Genomic DNA, 17,895 nt, shown 5'->3' with positions numbered 1-17,895 from the left:
GTCAGTCTGATCTGCTGGGCAAACATTCAGGCAATTTATTTTAATGGATCACTGTCTCCATTCAAACATAAATCAAACTCAGTGTTATAATAATAGAATGTATGAGAAGAGCTCAGTTTGGTAGCCAATTCATTTTCAAGTCATGAAACCTGCAGTAAATACCCCCTTTATTAAAAAGTCTAGTTACCCTCAATGGCTTTTGGGTTTTGGTTTGGTTTGGTTTGGTTTTTTTTTGTGACTGTGATACAGGCTTAATAAAACTATTCACTAAACAGAATATATACAAGCAGCTTTACTGAAAAATCACAGACTAACTTCTCCACTCCTGACCTTTCTTCTTCTACCTTATCTCCTACTTGAGCTGTCTCACTGACATCTCACCCAGCTGGCATGCCACCGGCTTAACATGGTCAAAATTGACCTCTTTGTCTTCTCACCCAAGCACTGCATCACTAGTCTTCCCTGTCACTCAAGCCTGTAATAAAAATGTCATTTTTGTTTCACCTTTCCCTAGCCTTTCTAATCCAGACCATAAATAAATCTTTCTGCTGCTTCTTGTACACATTAAAGATAATTTTCATCCTTTTTGCCTGCACAGCTAAATGCTCACTTAAGCTCTTCATTCTCATTTTGATTCATTTATTCTCAAGCTCCATTACATCATATCAACCATTCACTTTCAGCTCATTCTAAATGCAGTTTTTAGTTTTATCTCCATTTAGGTTTCATCACAATGGGTAAAAATTCCAAAAGCATAAAACAGCCTAAAAACCAAGAATCCTTGAATCCATTTAGGATTCTAAATGGATATGGGTCATTTTTGTAAGCACTCATGCAGCTAAAGATGCAGATTATTATTAGACACATGACCATTTACAAAAGCTTCTCTTTCTGACAATGGCACATCAGCCTCTAAGTATCTTGGAAATTGGGCAATTTTACACACTCATCCACTCTTGTAATCCTTCTGCCACCTTCTTGTGTTTCATGCACCATTTTTTCATATAAATTCTTAACTTTGTCATACCATTTCTTAACTTTGTCCCCTTTTGCCCCCTCCTTTCTCTTGGCATTTTAAATTCTACTCCTTCTGCTACCATCTATTTTATCTACAGCTTTGCCACATTGTCCCATAAATGTCTAAAATTTCATTTCACTTCATGACTTTGGCATAAAACATGCTCTGTGAACTTCCTCTTTAATATTACACTTAACTCTAAAAAGCAGTTCACTAATGCCAGCTAAGTTTAAGACGCTTAATGCTACAATAGTAACAAAGCAAGTAACTATTTTTTGAAAGCATGTATATTGTGTGTATATTTAAACCATATGTATCTGATTGCATATTGTTACTCTTCTTACAATGAGTTTACATTCCAGTCTATGTCATTTCTGCGTCTTACAATGAAATTGAATCTTGCCTGGGAACAACAAAATGTCTATCAACATATATATTAAAAATGTAACTTCTAATTATTCATGTACAGAGACTATGTCGAAAATTATCAAACACCCAACACCACAAGTAAACCATATAAATATAATTAAACAATGTTTCATTCTTTCCTGATTGTTTCTGCCTCGGACTCCCCTCTCTCATATATCACAATATCATTTTGCTGAATTAACTATTAGAAATCTAAGATTTCAAGAGTAAATGAACAAAAAAGAAAGTGCTAAACTAGAGAAAATTATTTTTTACATTGCTAGGCGGACACAACGGATGAAGATCACATGGTGTACATTGAGGCAGCAGTAAATTAACAACAGTGGTTCTCAACTGACTCAAAGAACAACGTGAACTACCCGTTGATCCTCTGTCAGTCTGTTCTGAACTAAACGTAACCTGCTTAATGTCAAAGAGGGGTATTTATAGACCATGAAAAACACCTGGCCCTGTGTCTTTCTGAAATGGTAAGTGGTGACGGAAAGAGTGGTCAGTGGGCCATGGCTCTCAGCCAGCGTGTGCCCACTTCCAACCCAGAGCAGGTGGAAGGAAGAGACAGTGGGGTTTAGAGACTTTATTAATTAGGAAGTTTTGTCGTTAGAGTCCAAATTAACAGAAATCACCCACGACACCAAAACAACAACAAGCAATTTCTCCTCCATTCAGTGGACTGGGCTGTCCTGTTCCCTATGCCCCTAACTAGCTCTATTACTAGGTTTCATCTTTAATGTGTCAAAGTTTCTGTCCCTGTAAAAAAAGACCACTGCCTAGCTCTATGCTCAGTCCTGATGATGTTATAATGGCACTCAGCAAGCTACCCACTTTCTTTTTATGAGATAAGTTTTTCACTCAGTCTATGGTCGAGCTTCATAAATGCTACAGGGAGCATGAAGGACACAGTAAGAATGGGCAGCCCTGGCTATGCATGAGAAAGGGAGGACTTGCCTTTGCTGACACTAGTGCCAAACGGAATGACTTTAAGACCATGGCTTTAGACCATGACCTAATCACAACTCTAACATGTCAGAGATTCTTAATCCTTCTGGATGGATTTTTAGGGTATACATACATGAAGGAGCACAGTAAAACAACCCAAACCCCCAGGTATTCAACAGCCTTCACAGGTTTGCTTTATACATAGTGACATTACTTAAAGAAATATTTCAGAGTTCTTTTCTGTCTACAATAGAAAATACATATGTTCTTTCATATACATATTCATTTCATAGCTGTAAAGTGAGGTTTAGGTATTCTAATCAAAACATCAGAGCCTGTTATGTAGTAAACCCTATTCCTTCCTTTTTTTTTTTTTTTTTTTTTGCTATTAGACTGTTTTTGATAAACCTATTCTATAGAAAGAACCCTATAAAAATGCACCCCATAATTTTTTTTTTTTTTTTCCCTTAAAAGCCATACTAAAACTTCCTCCTTTAATTCATTAGCTTTCATTCGACTTTGATTGTTGCTATAAAATACTATTTCTTTTTTTACGATACCATGATCAGGTTTTTTGGCTTACCGTAAAGGAAGTGAACATCAATCACTTGTGTTATTCTATCATGATCAGTGCTCAGAAGGGAATGTTCAGGTAATTTTATTAAATCATGCATTACCTACATCCTGCAGTTAAAGAAAAACAAACCACTGAATCCAAAGCTTTAGTTATCAAAGAAATATGAATTGCCCTTTTCAATATGTATTATTAAGCATACTGTACAAAAAAGTCTAATAGTGAAGCCAAAAATGATTCACATGAAATATGTTTAGGGATGAAGCCCTAAGAAATTTCTAGTAGAAATGTTAATTCAGCACATTTTCAATGATGGGATAAAATGGCCAGCACATATATTAATTATCTGATATTATCTTTTGTGTAACTGCATGTACTCCTCTCCCTTTAATTGTTCCCAGCAGAAATGGCATTTGAGCTAAGCAGACACTTGATGATTAAGGTCATAATAATATACAAGCAGAACTGCTTTGCTATGTCTTCTGCTGAGTATATCTTGGCCACGACTCTCAAGGCTCCACTTCTGCTAAAAGTTGCAATCAAGAAACCCAGACAGTAAAGGATACTGAAATGACCCTCACTCCAAGACACACAACCTAGTTTCTCATGAAAGGGCATTTATGAGCAATAAAAAGCATTTTCCTTACATCTCATGCCAGAAGGAGTAACCATGAGCACAATGCACTTTTCCACGTGGGAGTATCAGTACTGTCAACTCACTCATAAAGATGGTTCATCATACTAGACTTCATACTTTCACCTCTGTCCAGAAGTTTGGAGAGGACTTCCTTCACATTCCTCCCTTTATGTTTCAGTGAACATACATCACACAAATGCTGCTGGATACCTAGCCCTGAATATGACTTGGTTACTTTCTACTGTATCATAACAAAGAGCACTATAAACACTGCCACTAACAACACTAGCTTATTTTCACTGGGTCCCAGACTTCGGCTGCAAGTCTGTGGGAGTAGTAATACGGACTTTTCTGTATATTCCCTGGATCTGCATTTCTGTTAAGTTTAATTGTCTTCTAGCCATCAGAATTAAAATGGAGACATGCAAGTATACTTCTGCATTCAAAATATATCTCGTTGAAGAGACAGAAGGGTTAAAAACCAGAGAAAATAAATGTTTAGGCTATATCTCTAGACAAGTCAAAACAATATAATTAAATGCATTAATGCCCTTGCCTGCAAAGAGATACTGTGCTAACAAATTTATCAAAATGCAATAAACTCCCAATGGCCAATTAGTTGCTTGCATATTCCAAAGAAGGTGATAGAGGAAACGACCTAACTTCAACCCCTGGAGACATACAATGAATCTCTACCTTTAAAAGAATATGATTGCCTGGAGATAAGGGCTGAGAAAGAGCCAGTCACATTAGAAGTGGAGAAATACAGCCTAAAGCCATACTGCAGAACACTGCCTCTAAGAAGCATCTTATGGGAAAGTCATGGCAGCATTCAGTTTCTATGATAGCTAGTTTGGTGCTATATGAAGACTTGCAAGAATAACAATCTTCTCAAACTTTTAATGAGTGGTATGTATCTTTTTGAGTTGCTTCAGATGAATGCTTATTTCCTATGCTGGTTGACTCAGAGTGGCTCACATCCATACTGTTCTTTGCAACCTCTGCTTAGAGTTGCCTGGTCACACTCACATTACACAGCACTAGAAGTAATCTGTGGCTTGGTACCTATAGCATGAATACTCACCCACAGACTTCTTCAGTACATTTGCGTATAGCATGTTTACAACTGCTCACCAGCCACTTGGTTTTGCCTAGGGAAGCTTGTGTCATATCACACAGGAGCTGGAGAGTGATGTGGTACCATGGAGTGAAGATGATCCAGGGCACAGATGCCCGGAACAAAAGAGGAAGTGATGCAGCCTGAACCACAAAGGCAGTAAGAGTAGTTAGGAGTGTACTGAATCCACCTCTCAAACCTGTACAGATCTGTAATACAAACCACAGTAACAGTGTAACGTGATTACATATGTTGTCCCATTTTACAAGATCTATTTGTTTTACAAAAGATATGCCAAGTACTGAATCGATGTTTAAAATACATTATTCTTGCTCTAGATATCCTGAATTGAAAAGTAAACAAAGAATGTGCTGAGTATTGTTTTAACAATAAAATGAAGACATAGATGCAACACATATCTTCAGAGATTTTAAATGCTTTCCATATGATGTAGAGCAAAATTTAAGTCAGAAGGATACCCTCATGATCAGCACCAGTGATCTCCAAGGCCAACAGAAGTGCTAAGAGTAGAATTGGGGACACAAAGTTCAGGCCCTACAAAAGATGCCTTTTGGGTTTGTGGGTTTTGGTGGGCTTTTTGTTTGTGGGTTGTTGGGTTTTTTGTTTGTGGGTTGTCGGGTTTTTTGTGTGTATGTTTGCTTGGAAGAGTCTATAGCAATTGACTCAAGGAAAAGGTTTTAAAAGTTACCTAGAAAAAGTAAGTCTGTTTTCCAATTATGGTTGACATTGACAACACTAAATTACTTGCAAATTCTGTTAGGATTCAATCATTTTTTCCCTCTCAATATGTCCATATACTTACTTCTCTTTCCCTAGTGAAATGGTTAATCCTTACTGAGATTGTCTGGTTGTAAGGGTAGCAAAAGAAAATGAAAATAACAAAATATCAGGAGATACTATAAGATTCTGTGATTATTAAATACTTAATCTTTTGCAATGTCAGCTACTGGACCTCTACAGGGAAAGGTTCCAAGGCATACCTGGCATCACCACTGGTCGCCATGTTTAAGATCAGGCATAGAAAAAACTGCTTATGTTCCATGCCTGCATAGAGTTCCCTCTCTATTTATTTGTTCAGAGTTTACTGTGTATAGGGAAAAGATTGCCAGGTAGCTAAGAGCTGAGACAGTTAAGAAATAAAAGTTCACACATGCCACCCCAACTGTGCGATACCTTAGGGCTGTGGGGATGTCCCTACCGGAGGACTCCAGCCCAGGGAGATGCGTTTCTTCTTTGAGTGAGCAACACCCACTCCTCTCTACTGGGTTCTATGTCGGTGTGTGCCTTCCTGTGCTTAGTGCAGGAGGGAAAGAAGACTCAAAGAAGTAGTTGTAACGATCTGGACCTCACTGTCCCCACAGAGAGACCTGCCCCATCTGCAACTGTTGGACCCATTCTTCTTATGTTTTACTTGAAGAAGTTTAAGACAGATGAATCTTCTCTCTCCCCATTCATCTGCCCTCCCCCAGCTTATTAAGCAGGTATAGTGTATTTTGACAAAAAGGGTAGAGTCTTGCTCATGGGTATCAGAAATAAGTAAACCCTTCTCTCCTGTCTACTGAATCCTGAAAACTTGCCTCAAGATTGAGTCAAGACCTTTACTTTTTAATATCGACAAAATAGAACAAAATATCAAGAATGTGAACTTCGAAGTTAGCTGAGCATTCAGGGTGAGGGTTGAACTAGCTGCCAAATAGTGAAATTTGAATATTTTTCATCTTATATGCCTATGTCCCAGCTACAAAGACATAGGAAAACAATCGGCCTTTTCTCTACAGTTGCAGCTCATTAATCCCAATTGTCTGCTTGTCACCTGACCAAAAAGAAGATACTCACTAGCTTTCACATTACAAGCTCTAGTGTCTGAGAAACAAAAGGCAATATCCATATCCTTGACCATGTTGGAAATAAGGAAGATCATTTTCCTCAACAAGCGTTTTATACTAAAACATTAGGAAACATAATTCTGCCGTGACAATTCACATCACTTCATAATGCTCCACCTGAGCCTGTTTAAAGTTCTGGTACTGTACATGCAATTCTTAAGTGAGCTTAGATTTATACTCTATCATATACATTTCAGCATTTTAATAGAGATAGCTGGAATTTGAAATAACTTACAATAAATTTGAAAGTACAGAGCGTGTTAAGCTAAGAAACTTGTTGAAGTGCTTTTAGGAAAATTATTAATCTTATTTTGTCCTTCTTTATTTTGACTTTATTTAAACATGCAGTAATAAGTTCCTATTCTAGAGCTGGGTTTATAGCCAGTATATATATAGAGTCATGGCTACTTGGCTCATGGGAAAACAGCTAGTGCGTATAAAGCCCGTTTCATATTTGCTTCTGACAGAGTAAGAATATAATGAGTTGAAAAAAACAATATCCTAAATACAGGAGAGAGACAGCCACCACATAATTTCTGAGATGCTAGAAAACAGTAGTCAGATAAACCGTAGCCTCATCACTTGTCTTGTTTCTAAAAATAACTACTGTCATATAGAAATTATTTTTTTTACTGTAATATCAGTAGATTTTGCTATATAGTACTGCTCTCTTGCAAGATGGTCAGTAGGTCACACACATCTAGGAATGACCTCTCATCTATTTAGAATAACTGTACATAGAGCTCATTTATCATGCCTTGGTAAAAAGCAGGTCTTCCAGCCTGTTTTGATTCCTCTAAGTTTGTTCAAAAAAAAAAAATAAACCAACAACCCACAACAACAACCCACCACAATATATACACCATAAATATATACAGAATTTGCCCAGTTTCCCTGTGTCAGTCTGCATTTATACAGCTCTCTACGCTTTCATTTGCATCTCTCTGTTCCCAATAGTAACTTTGGCACCAGAGAGTTTTCTATTAAAGGAGAGCAGCATTGATTGATTGCTGCCTGGCTTCCCCCACCTCTCCCCATTCCAAGCCATTCACAATGGACTCATTTCTTCCTTCCATCACCTTAGCCTGAATGCCTGAAGCAATGTATCTGTATCTAAGCTTCAGATCAGATTTTCAAGGAGCAAAGGACCTAATTAAATCAACTGGAAAAGGAGTTTAATCAATAGTAAGCTATAAACTCCCATCTTTGTTTTATCTGTAAGTACATAAATTACCAAAGAAAAGTTGAATGCAGGAAAAGATATTTGAGAGAAGCACTAGCCAATCTACACTGTCCAATGCTTCCATTAAATTAAGTCTCGAACTATTAAAAAGAATAGTTTGAATTTCAATCAGGAAATTCAATATTCATTGTATGCTTTAATTGAGGCAGGTGAAAATAGTATCTTTTTTCCCCTGTTTTCAGCTTTTCAGTCTGCAATTTCTGCTCTTTTAGAAACCTTTCCTTCAGCTATTCAAGGTTAAAAAATCCTTTTCAATTTGCAGTATATCCTAGATAGCAGTTTTAACTACATACTGCAATCTCTGCCTTTGCCCATTCAGTTTTGAATGAAGCATAATAGATACACATTCTTCTCAAATATGCCTTCATTATTCATAGTTCTCACCATATTTTATTTATTTTTTTTAAATATCGTGTATCCTGTGTTATGTCAATGAGCTCCACAGCACATGGGCTTTTCTGTGCTGTTAAAAGGGACTTTGGCAATCCAAATAGCATTGATAACCAGAAGTACCACTTTCATTTCCTCTTTGCATGAAAGTTCTCTGGTTTTCTCCTTTATTCACATTATTCTTGTCTTATAAGTCTTTATAAGCCATAGGCTGCATTCAATTTTGTATAACATCATCTTCACAGGCTTCTGTACTGGACTAAACCTGGCTGGAGCAGTGAGCACCCCTTACAACGCCACATCTATGTACACATGAGTTCAACACTATGTGCCATACTGCACCACAGGCATGTTTGGTCTCAAGCAATTTCTTAATGAGTGCATTTTAAGAAGTACAAATCCCACTTTGCTCATAGGTTTATATAGAGGACATCACACAATACTGAATTTCCAGTCTATCCCAGTGGGCCTGCTTTGCTCATTTTAATTTGAGTATGAAGTACTAGACACATTCTTCTCAAATGTGTCTTCTTTTATCTGTGTGCCTGTATCTTCATACGCAAGATAAAAAAGAGAGGATGCCATATTTCTAAAATAGCACACACAGCATTTATCAAAAGAACTCTCTATCCTGGAACTGAAGCTGGCTTTCCATACAGGTATACACAGATTAGCTTCTTGGTATCTCTCTTATCTTTCTTCGTGTAAGCAGAATTCTCCTCAAACCCCATGGAAGCAGATGCATTTGACTGTTATTTTCACTTTTGTCTAAACCAAATGTTAAACTGACATGGAAATTATAGTAAAAATATGGGTGAATATAATCTATATAGAATAGATTCTTTTTTTCCCCTCAGTAACAGCTGCTTAAACCAAAATGAATGAATTTTACTCTCCCCCCTGCCCCACCATTCACCCCAGCTTCCTTCAAAACAAGATTTATGCGATCATATGCCATATCCCTAATCTGAGTCCAAGTATGTAGTAGGTGTTAAATTTGTTCACAAACTGTAACCAAATTTGAGAGGTGGGGTCTCAGAGACAAACTTCTGCATTTCCAGGTGGTGAAAACAGGCACCTGAACAGAGAGATGTCCATCAGTGCTCTACTGAAGGGCAGCCAGCAGCAGGAGCTCTCCCTGTCAAACATCGCGCCTGCTTGGGGCCAGCCAGTTAATTACCTGTCGGGTAACTAAAAATACTTCAGAAGGTTTAGGCTACATTTGGAGGTGGAGCTGGCATGACTGAGCTGCAACAGGAGGAATAAAAAAGAGAAAGAACATGCTTGATTTCCCTACAAAAACCCCTAAAGAACATGTTTACCAAGACAAAATTAAGGCAAGTAATGTTCTCAAAGGAACATTATTGTACTGGTCACAACCACCAATTAATTTTTCCCATCATTTTTAACTCTGCAAAGAACCTGCAAGGAGACACAAATCAAAATCTGTAACCATATGTCCCTACGGTAATTACAGTAATTTACAATAAAAACTTCAAGAAATCTTAAATATGCAATGGATGTCAGATCTTGGTTTTATAAAAACAGATTATTCCTAAAAGCGTGTTCTGCATAGCATTGAATCAGTATTTTTTTCAAGCTGTTATTCATCATTAAACTTCAGAACTTCATTGATCTATTTGCCCTATACTGACTTACATTAAGCTTGCATGAGTATTCTCTCCTCTTCACACATTGTGCTACTCATTTTATGAGTGTCTATATTAAAAAAAAATGATGTAGGGAAACATAAATTACATTTTAAGCCTTGCTTACTTAATTAAAAAAGACCCCACATGTTCCTATAAAAGCTACAATTTATTTCTGATTATATGCATGCTGTTTGGATATACATTTTCAGAAAGAGAACAAACAAGAGACTTGGTCTTAGTTTGTAGCTGTATTTTAGTGTAAGAAAAAAAGGTTCAGAAAACAGTAAGAAAAAGAGTGAATAATTACAGTGAAAGTTATTTAAAATTTAAAATCAGATTTACTTAGTATCCTCATTGCATAAGTAATTACTTGCTTCAACTTTGCATTATGTTAATGACAGACAACTAACATCTCCAGAATGTTTAACTAATGCTTCTTCCCAAAACTTACCTTATATATGAGTATATGCATATATGTACACAAGGCTGTGTATATATTATATGATGCTGAATGGTATAAATCCCTCATCAATGTTTCTAAGCAAAATTTAAGAATTAAGTACAAAATTACAGACTTACAACTGATAAGGAGAAGAAATAATTTGAGGGAACATAGTCATCTTCAGCATACTACATGTGAGTTCTAAAAACTTTGAACGATTAGTCACATGCTAAAATTTTTTATCTTCTGCAAAATAAATTTTGCAAGTAAAGAGTTGAAATTAAATCTTTAGCTATTTTATTTCTTTAGAAATTTGAGCTAAAAAACAAAGTTGCACTGGCAATAAAAATTGAAAAAACAAATTAATTTAAAATTATAGAGTTCTATGTGCATGCAGTACCTTGTGCTGTTTCAAGTTACAGTAAACAGTAAATCAGTAATCCCATCAGTTGTCTATATCTCATAGACTATGTGATCCCATTGGAAAGGACTGAGCTTCCATCTTCATAATTTAAATGCTAAAAACAAATAGCCACTTTACACAGGGAGTTTTAATCTGGGTGTCGTTTATCACCTTTGTCTCTTGCCTTCAGATAGAGATGTCTGTGGAAAAGAGACTCTTCTTCTTAGTGATCATCAGCTGTTTTGGGTCCTGCTTGCAACTAAGCCTTGGGGCATTAACAAGTTGTAAGAAACTAATTCTCTTCAGTTCTACACTGAACAACTGGTGTGTATATTCAGTGTGAAATCTGCAGACATTTTTAAGGAAAGTAATTCTCTGGTCTTTTGATCCAGAGACAGTAACAGGGAGAATCTTCCAAGCATGCAACCCTGAAACAAAAGTTAACTAAATGACAAAAGTTTTAAATCCAGAGAAAGGGCTCTTTAAGGAGCAGAGTCTAAAATTCTTATATTAAGAAAAACATACTACTTTGAAATGAGTATTTCATGATGGTAGTTCACCAAATGCCAAAACGGACTACAAGTGTTTACATTTATATAAAGGTAGTTGCTAATTTATAAACATGGTTATGAAAGGCGGTGTAGCTAAATAAAATCTGGTTTATGCTTACTAATTTCTATGTTTTGTTAATGTAATTGCTGCATTTTTTTATTTTAATGAAGTTTTTAATGTCTTTTGTTAGCTACTGTTAAATGACCAGCTTTTAACACATCTGGCTTCTAATTACATATAAAGAGTATCTGCTCAGATATGCTCTACAATTTGAGACAGAAGATGTTCTTTTCCTTTACAAATACATGAGCACTATGCATCATTTATAACAGCCAAAACCTCTTCAAAATTATGTTTCTCTATTCCTAGCAGCTGGGTTGGCTCTGCATTAACCCGATAAGCTTTTACAAGATGCACCAAAGAGCAAAATCAATCTGTGTGGGTGAAAATGAAACTTTCTAGAGTACCAGTCTGAACCTGACAAGCACTGAAGGCTTTCAAAGCCTGTTGAAGTCAAAAGGGTGTACAGATGCTCAGCAGAGCTAATAATGAGACTTGTGGCCTTGAGTCATTAAGAAACTGATTAAGTAGGCTAATTTGAAAAAAATCTGAAACTTTAGAATAAATTTTAACCCTTTTAATGCCTATGATTACTGTGACTTGAGGAATGGAACAAAGACACTCAAGTTCCCAAATCCTTCAAGTAATCAGACAGATGACAAAGATGACATGAACAGATGACAGTGCTTTTCACTTCTCATTCTAAAAATTAATCCTGCCCATATGAATTTTAATTTTATATTTCTAAATCAGAGATGAGAAAATGGAACAGAACTGTAACATTGCTGGCACATATGTAATTAGTTCCTTGGTTTGCTTTTCCCCATTTGGGGTAACATTTTACTTTGACCTTTATGCGGTACTTTGACGGATGGAAAAAAATAAATGCAGCATATTAGTGTTTTCTCTCTTATGGCCCAGACATATCTTCCTTTGTAAAAAAAAAAAAAATAAAATGTTCAAGAATCAATTCCTAACAACTTTTGTGACTTCAACCAAGTATTCAAATCTTCTGTTTATTAAAATATAAGCCTGTAAATCCTAATGTAATTATTCTTCCCTGTTTAACTGGTACTGCCAGCTGAACATGAGCCAGCAGTGTGCCTACGTGGCCGAGAAGGCCAACAGCATCCTGGCTTGTATCAGGAATAGTGTGGCCAGCAGGACTAGAGAAGTGATCGTCTCCCTGTACTCTGTGCTGGTAAAGCCCCACCTCAAATCCTGTGTTCAGTTTTGGTCCCCTCACTATAAGAAAGATATTGAGGTGCTCTCTACAACCACCTGAAAGCACGTTGTAGCAAGGAGGGTGTTGGTCTCTTCTCCCAAGTAGCAAGTGATAGAATGAGAGGAAATGGCCTCAAGTTACACCAGGGAAGGTTCAGCTTGGATATTAGGAAAAAACTCTTCAGGGAAACGGTTGTGAAGCCCTGGAACAGGCTGCCCAGGGAAGTGGTGGAGTCACCATCCCTGGAAGTGTTTAAAAGACACATAGACATGGTTTAGTGGAAGACTTGGTAGTGTTAACAGTTGGACTGAATGATCTTAAAGTTCTTTTCCAACCAAAATGATTCTATGATTAGATATATATAATATAGATGCACATTTATTTTACTATTTTAGGCATTGCAAAGTAAAAATGAAGTAATTTGTTACTATGATCACTGTATTTATATAAATACTACACCTATTTAAGTGTGTTTTTCTTAACTTCCATTAGTACACACAATGGTGTAAATTAAGAATTTTAGAAGCTACAGTTTGGAATAGACACGTCACCTCCAGCATAGGGCAAAAAAGATGATTAAGGGAGTGGAACATCTCCCTTATGAGGAAAGGCTGAGGGAGCTGGGTCTCTTTAGTTTGGAGAAGAGGAGACTGAGAGGGTGACCTTATTAATGTTTACAAATATATAAAGGGTGAGTGTCATGAGGATGGAGCCAGGCTCTTCTCGGTGACAACCAGTGATAGGACTAGGGGTAATGAGTGCAAACTGGAACACAAGAGGTTCCACTTAAATTTGAGAAGGAACTTCTTCTAAGTACGGGTAACAGAACACTGGAACAGGCTTCCCAGGGAGCTTGTGGAGTCTCCTACTCTGGAGACATTTTTAGGTTTAAATTATTACTCTGTATTCACTTCCAGTAAATCTTACTTAAAGAAAGGGTCTGCATTGTCTGATGCTGAGCATCTTTGCTATCCTCTGTCAGTTATGCAAGGAACTCAGCACTGCACATAGCAGGGGTAGGGGGTACGTCTCCCTTTCTTACAGTGGCTTTCAAATATCCTTCAACTTTGTCCCACAGAGTGGTATGTTAAGAATGGGAAAGTTCAAGTGTTCTTTACATTCAGTATTGTAATATTCCATTTCAGTGTCTGTAAGGGTAAAATAAATTATTCATATCCCTGTTCAAATTATGATTGTCTGCAGGATGTCGACATTTAGAGATCTAGATGCCAGAGAAACTAGGTTGTGACAATTTTCCCATTTCTCATGGCTTATGGAACAGCTGTCAGACGGTAACAACTTACACCAACTATTAAGCCAGTCTGCATTTGAACTGGTGACCTAGGAGTGAAATATTTTCTCTCTCATGATCTTTCATTCTCTCATTAACAAGACTCCTGAACCTTTTCCTTCCTACTGAATAGATCTACTTTTCTGCTCTCTCTTTTTTTTTTTTTTTTTCCCCTTAAACTCAAGAGCATGTTTTTTCTTGATTATCCCATAAGATAGCTTCAACTGGTGCATCTCTTTCTGACACTCATGAGCAGGGACAGAACAATTGCTGGCTACCTAGAGTCTTAATTACAACATGCCAAACGTAAAAGGCAATGAAAGAGTATGTACATTCTGCCGTATTGTTGAGATACAGACTGCAATTAATTTGAAGACTGAAGTCAAAATGAAGACAAGAATATAAAGAACAATGCTATACTTTTTTTAGGTGTACATATACACACAGAATCACACATAATGCTGGGGATTGGAAGGGACCTCAAAAGATCATCTAGTCCAATCCCCCTGCCAGAGCAGGAACACCTAGATGAGGCTACACAGGAAGGTGTCCAGGCAGGTTTTGAATGTCTCCAGAGTAGGAGACTCCACAAGCTCCCTGGGAAGCCTATTCCAGTGTTCTGTTACCCGTACTTAGAAGAAGTTCCTTCTCAAATTTAAGTGGAACCTCTTGTGTTCCAGTTTGCACTCATTATCCCTAGTCCTATCACTGGTTGTCACCGAGAAGAGCCTGGCTCCATCCTCATGACACTCACCCTTTATATATTTGTAAACATTAATAAGGTCACCCTCTCAGTCTCCTCTTCTCCAAACTAAAGAGGCTCAGCTCCCTCAGCCTTTCCTCATAAGGGAGATGTTCCACTCCCTTAATCATCTTTGTTGCCCTGTGCTGGACTCTCTCCAGCAGTTCCCTGTCCTTCTTGAACTGAGAGGCCCAGAACTGGACACAATATTCCAGATGTGATCTCACCAAGGCAGAGTAGAGGGGAAGGAGAACCTCTCTTGACCTACTAACCACCTCCCTTCTTCACCGCTCTCACCACATGCACCTATAGTTGGTTAGTGCTGGGACTGAACAAGAAAACGTAGACAGTTCATCCTGACAGAAAAGCACTAAGTTCAGAGAAATTATATATCAGTATATCTGCAAAAATCCCACAGTGATCCCTCCTACTAAAAACATAACATTTTTTTCTTGCTTTCCAAGCCCTGTAACATTATTAACTAACTGATACTACTTAAAGATTCAACAAAGTCCTGTAGGATTTTACTGAACATACCCTGAGGCAGTAGATGTTGTAGAACTATAAAAATCACAGAAGGACATATTAGAGAGTGAAAAAAAGAAAAAAAACAACCACCATCAAAAGACAGAAAACTGTCAATGTGACTATCTATCTATACAATAGAGATGCAAAAAACTAGAAACAATATGAAAGAGGAAAAGGCAGCAATCACTTAATCCTCAATGTAAAGAAGAGCAGATGACAGCCAAACATCAAAGAGCAAGAAACATAAAAAAACCTATCCTTAAGAAAGGATAGAAAAAGACATCAAGCATTTAGCAGCTCCAAATCACAACTGTGTTTTCATGCCATCCTTCTTAACATAATAGACAAGTAGGAAAGTGGAAAGGGAAAGGAAATTCACAGCAGTTAGCTATATTTAATACTTGGCATAGATAATTCCATGGATATGCAAGACTAAATAGAAGTTAGCAGTAGAACAGTAACACACTACAAAGTTTGAAGGTCTAAAACATACTTTTCTCAACTTTTTTTTTTTTTTTTTTTTTTTTACAATAGCAACTGAAATGAACCAGTTAGAGGCCTCTATTTTTATAATCAGAAATTTTTTTTAAAGGTTAAAAAGAAGTTAACAACCAATACATAACTACATATATGAATATATACTTACGTGACTCAGCAAAGGGTCTGACTAGTACATAAACCAGTCGTGTTTTACAGTCAACTAGGCAATTAAAATTAAATCTGGTTTCTCTTGCAAGTGATGCTGCTACCTTATATGTTTTAATGTTTAATTTAAATGGGAATTCTAAGTGCTTGGATGTTTCTGTAAGATAGGGGTTAAATTACTCTCTCCTTGGTTTGAACCATGACCAAAAAGCATTTTATGAGTGCAATAATGCACTTCAATAAAAGGAGCTCACAATGGATACTCACCTTTCTCTGGGGAATGAAGAAAACTTGTAATTCTCTTTCTGCCTCACAACACATTGGCAGTCTAAGGTATCCTTTGTAGTCACATAGCTTGTCATACATTACTGGATATATTTCGCTTATATAGATGCAGGAAGCAGTTAAGTATAGCCCCTGACTGAAGGTATAACTATTTTGATCTCTCAAACTGTGACTTTCCTTACTCGTGCAGAAACTAAGTTGTACTATTTCTCAACTCTATCTGAGCTTTGATTTCAATTTTGGCTGAAAATGGTGAAGCAATCGCTAAAAAAGAGCATAAAGTTACACCCCATATATTTAAATTCTCATATTGATACTACAATAGCAATTCTATTACCATTAAAATAGGTATATGAATATAAATAAATGCTTCACTTAATTTGTGTCAGCATTTGCAGAAAATAATATGACAGAGAGCAGGGCTCCAGGGATTCATCTGACATTATTGAAAAACCTCTTAGCCTAGGATATGCCTTTAGCTGCCCTGCTGCAGACAGATTACACAAAGGAAGATCTACTCTCAGCTTCTGAATGAAAGTCTCAGAGACTGATCTGTGCAAAACAAAGAATTTGCTAATGGGAATGCAAATACTATCACCTTTATAAGACAAAAAAAAAAAAGAAGACCAAAGCAAGGAAATCCTGTCAACTTAGCACCCAGATAAATACTTTCTTAAAAATGTTTCTCTGAAAGGGCCCCTGTGAAGACTCCTCTTTCATGTGCCTCAAGCCCTGGAGCAATGGCTGAGATTTCTGATATAAAATTTAAATTAAAGTTTTATCATTCTGTTTCAAAGGCAATGAAATACAAGTGAGTTTTTTAGCTTCAGAGGACATAACACTTAACAATAATGAAATGTACCCCAAAATATAAGTGTTTAGTATTGAGTACTATATTACTGGATAAAAGTCCCAGAACTCGCTTCTGAAAACTTAATTAAAAACTTAATTTGCATGTGGTATCACTACCAAACTAATTTTAAACCATTATTTCTAATGGAAGTGTGGTACATATTATAGACTCGGTTGAAAACTTCAAGAAATTTGGAGTACTGTGCCTCAAAAGGATTTCCAGCATTCCAGTTGGGGAATAGCCTATACTGGTATGAAGAACAATGCTTCAGAAAACAGCTTGTTACCACTTTAAACTGCAGAAAGAAAATAAGGGGTGTGGGGAGAAATAAAGCTTCTCACTGGGGCTCCTTTAAGAATTGACTCCTGCTGGTCCTGTGTATATTGGATACCACCTCATGCTATGAGAAAAGTCAGGAAGGTCAGAATCATTATTCATAGCAGAAGGCTACTAAAGTAAAGATTTAGAAGAACATTAAAGATTATATAAACAATAGCTTTTAGTTTATTCAGCAAAATAAGGGGCAGTCTTACTTCCACATGTAATCAGAGACAGATTCAGCCCTGCAATTCCCAAGTTTTGGTTTTGGGGTTTTGTTTTGTTTTGTTTCCTTGTTTTTGGTTGGTTGGTTGTTTTGTTATTGCTTTTGGTTTTGTTTTGGTTTTGGATTTGGTTTGTTTGTTTTAATGAAATGTGGCCAATTATCTGCTTTCTGTGTTTTGTGCTTCATGCACATCTGAATGTAGAAAAACCACAAGCTGCCAATTCTTTTAATATCACATAGGGAAGAAAAAAAAAGGAATTTTTGTTTCTACAATATTAACAGTTTGGCCCATGAATTTGTTTAAAATGAACATGGGAGAACACATCCCAAAAAACCTATGAATCATATGGCATGCCTCTGGCCTTCTAGCTAGAACTACAACACAAAGGTTCTGTACAAAGTCTCCTGAGTGAATGAAGTTA

The sequence above is a fragment of the Nesoenas mayeri genome (assembly GCF_963082525.1).
Source record: "Nesoenas mayeri genome assembly, chromosome: 1".
Taxonomy (NCBI): Eukaryota; Metazoa; Chordata; class Aves; order Columbiformes; family Columbidae; genus Nesoenas; species Nesoenas mayeri.
This window is presented reverse-complemented; position numbering follows the sequence as displayed.